Source organism: Lactuca saligna, chromosome 1 (assembly GCF_052625555.1).
Source record: "Lactuca saligna cultivar CGN05327 chromosome 1, ASM5262555v1, whole genome shotgun sequence".
NCBI classification, from domain to species: Eukaryota; Viridiplantae; Streptophyta; class Magnoliopsida; order Asterales; family Asteraceae; genus Lactuca; species Lactuca saligna.
In genome coordinates, this window is record NC_136417.1 from 3,765,033 (window position 1) to 3,769,019 (window position 3,987).

A 3,987-nucleotide genomic window follows, 5' to 3' on the forward strand; every position below is an offset into this window, starting at 1 on the left:
GTAGCGCATGGTAATATATGTATGGTATATGGTATTTTAGGGAAACTCACTAATCTTTATGCTTATGTTTTGTGGTTTAACGTTTTCAGGTACTTCGAGTTCGATAGGGAAGGGCTTGGTGTGATCGCACAACACTCCCCTCATGATTCTGCATTAATGATTATTTTACTTTGATGATTTTGACACATTGTATTATGATTGATTTTGAGAAACCCGATGTATGAATTTGATGATTTTAAAATGAAAATTTTTATCACTATTTTGGGATGTTAGACTGGATAACTTCTCTAAAGATATCCACCAAGCAAGTATAAATCACCAAATAATGCTAGTTGATATTGTCATATTTATACATATTTTTAGGCAAAATTTATTTACATTTCTATTGATATTTTGGTTATTTGCATAGAATAATGGTACTTATGAGTTTAAATTGTTATTTTGCAGCTAAATAGAAGCATCTTTGAAGATAAGGACTAAAATTGACAGGATATGGAATTTTGGAGGATTGAAGAAAAGAAGAACGGAAAATCATCCAAAAGACATACTCACGACTTGAAAAAGTCATGGTTCACGACGTCAATGGAGAGTTCTAGAAGATATGCATGCGGGTGGAAGAATCCTTGCCGAACACGGTTATCACATATTCATGACGTGAATCCTTATGGTTCACGATGTGAACTCGAGAAATCAGAAAACTATAAATTCCCTTGCCTATTACGACTTGAGGACTTTTTGGCTGATTGAAGGGTTTCCAGAAGACGATTTTTAGTAGAGGAAAAGTTCTGGAAAAAGGTTTTCAACACCAAAGGAGTAGAGGTTCATAATTTAGTTTACTTATTTTATACTTATGAACATGTTTGTCTATTTAGTTAGTTTGTTTGTTAGTTGCTATGAATAGGTAGATTGGATATATTATTTAGTGACAAAAGAGAAAGCAGAAATCTCAACAAAAATAAACTGGATCTCTTTTGGAAGAAATGCCTTGGTAGTAGACAATTTCATAAAACACCACTCAAAAATAAAAAGAGATTTCATTAGGTACTCAGTAAGTGCTTGAATAATTAATTCACCATCAATTCATTATTGGTGTTGGATTTTGGGTTTCACTCAGCATGGGGTATACGCATCTAAGATCATAAACACATATGTTGTGTAACCATAAACCTCAGTGGTAAGAACCGAGAGTCTTAAGCGTTACATTGATGAACCGAGAGTAAAAGGATAATATAAGGGAGGTGGGTAAAGAACGAAAAGTACCTTCTGCTAGATAGATATGACAAAGCAGAAAAACTCTTAACTCATATGAGAAGAGTACGGAGTAGTAGTCATCAGCCTGATTGGGATGAAACGATAGGTATAGATCGAATCATTAAGGCTTGCTCAAGGTCATAGAGGCTTAGGTCAACATGCAGTAACATGCTTCTAGGGACCCTTAACTAGTTCTTCTGGAAATTAAATATACCTGCCTTAGATCCATATTCTTTTGTACTGGTACTCATCACACCTAAGAAGAACAAGAAACACACCATACAGACCAAACAGACAAATAACGAGACACAAAAAATATGTATGAATTTTTGAATTTTTCTGAAAAAGAATAAAAAAAATATTTTTTTTTGAAATTTTCTGAAAAAGAATAAAAACAGAAAGATAAAATATTTTTGGATTTTTGAAATTTTTGGAAAAAGAATAAAAACAGAAAGATAAAATAATTAAGTTTAAATAAAAGACATGAGAAAATAATTTACAAGATATACAACCGAAACCTTATCTTAAATGAGTTAAGCGAAATAGACCAAATGTTCGGTTCATTTAGGTTCTTGAAAATTATGGAGCCGAGATAGACCGAGCGTTCGCTCCATTTCGCATGTCTAATTTTTAGTGTGAGATTTGAGGATTCGGTACTGACTCTCCTTCCATCATGCCCAAGCCTTGTAATATTTTGTTAAATGTAGCTTCAAGTAAGGCTTTAGTAAAGATGTCAGCCAGTTGATCAGCAGATCAAACAAAGTGTACTTCCACGTTCCCTTCTTCTACATGATCCTTGATAAAATAATATCGAAGTGCAATATGCTTGGTTTTTGAGTTTTGCACTGGATTGTGACAGATCCTAATTGCACTTTCAGAGTCGCAATAGAGAGGAATCTTCTTCATGCTTAGCCTATAGTCTGCCAGTTGACTTTGAATCCATACCACTTGAGAAGTGCACGATGGTGCAACAATATATTCGGCTTCGGCTGTGCATAACGAAACACATGTTTGTTTCTTGGACTGCCAGCCAACAAGCTTCCCATCACGAAATTGGCATCCACCTGTAGTACTTTTTTTATCCAGTCCACATCCTCCTAGATCAGCATCAGAAACGGCTTGAATGAAGAATCCAGATCTTGCAGGATACTAGAGATCGAGAGATGAGGTTCTCCTCAGATTACGAAAAATGTTCTTTATAGCAACCATGTGAGGTTCTCTTGGATTGGCTTGAAACCTATCACAATAACAGATAGAAAACATAATATCTGGCCTACTAGCTGTTAAATACATAAGGGACCCTATCATTTGACGATATAGTGTTATGTCCACAATAGGTTTTTTCAGAGATGAGGTTAGCTTAGTGCCAAATGCCATAGGAACCTTCACTTTTGAATCACCCTTCATATCGAATTTCGTCAGCAAGTTCTTTGTGTAGGCCTCCTGGTTGATAAATATACCTTCTAGTCCCTGTCTAATATTCAAACCAAGGAAAAAAATAATTGGACCCATTGCGCTCATTTCAAATTTAGTCTCCATCAACTTCTTGAATTCAGCTGTTAAGCTAGGATTCGTGGAGCCGAAGATGATATCATCAACATAAATCTGAACGATCATCAAATGTTCTCTTTCCTTCTTACGAAAGAAGGTTGGGTCAACCGAACCTTGTTTAAGTTTTGACATTTTCAAGAAGAGAGTTAGTGTTTCATACTAGGCCTTTGGTGCTTGTTTTAGACCATAGACAGCTTTATCTAGTACATAACAATGATCCGGGTATTTTTCATTCACAAAACCAGGCGGTTGCTTAATGTAAGCTATTTCTTCTAATTCTCCATTCAAGAAAGCACATTTAACATCCATTTAGAAAACTTCGAAGTTTTTATGAGCAGCATATGCCAGAAAGATTCTGACAGATTCTAACCTTGCTACCGAAGCGAAGGTTTCCTCATAATATATGACTTCCTCTTGACAATATCCTTTTACCACCAACCGAGCCTTATTACGAATGACATTACCCTCTTTATCTAGCTTATTTATAAACACCCATTTCAGGCCGACAATAGAAGCATCTTTCGGTGTAGGAATCAATCTCCAAACTCGGTTGCGTTCGAATTCATGGAGCACATCCTGCATTGCTTGAACCCAATCAGAATGATCAAGTGCAACATTTACATTTTTTGGCTCAATTTCGGAAATAAACGAATTAAACATACAAAATTCAACTTTAGAGAATAATTCAGTTTGTTTCGCCTTCATTTGAGATCGAGTAAGAACACTTTCTGAAGATTCACCGATAGTTTGGATCATATGCTAGATTCAATTCAGCTTTTACTTCTATTTCAACTTCTGATAAATCACCCTCACCTTCGTCAGTAGAACTCTCACTCTCTTTCTCCCCTTCAACTGACGAAGTGAGTCCTGAGACCGCATCAGAGTCTGCATGCCCCATGGGAGTTGGATTCTCCCCCTCGATTGTACAACTACCCAATGGTTTTGAATCTGTATGTTCCTTTTCATCTGGACCTTTCTCCGTTGAGGAGGTAGTTGACTTCTCCCCCTCGACAGAGACTTTAGTTGTCTTTAGTGCTGTTGAGCTCTCCCCCTTGAACGTTGAATCTTTGTTTGGAGAGTTAGTTGATGACGTAGTACCTGTAGGTTCACTTTCCATCTCTTTAGCATCTTCATCTATTACCTTTTTGACATTATCGATTTTGTTATCTGCTGCTTTCGCTTCTG

The 3,987-nt window shown here is 36.3% G+C and overlaps 1 pseudogene; it reads right to left on the reverse strand.

Moving 5' to 3' along the window:
• Nucleotides 1–3,111: 3,111 nt before the first annotated feature.
• On the reverse strand, nt 3,112–3,507 carry LOC145047632 (putative mitochondrial protein AtMg00820 pseudogene; annotated as a pseudogene).
• Between the last annotated feature and the right edge of the window lie 480 nt (nt 3,508–3,987).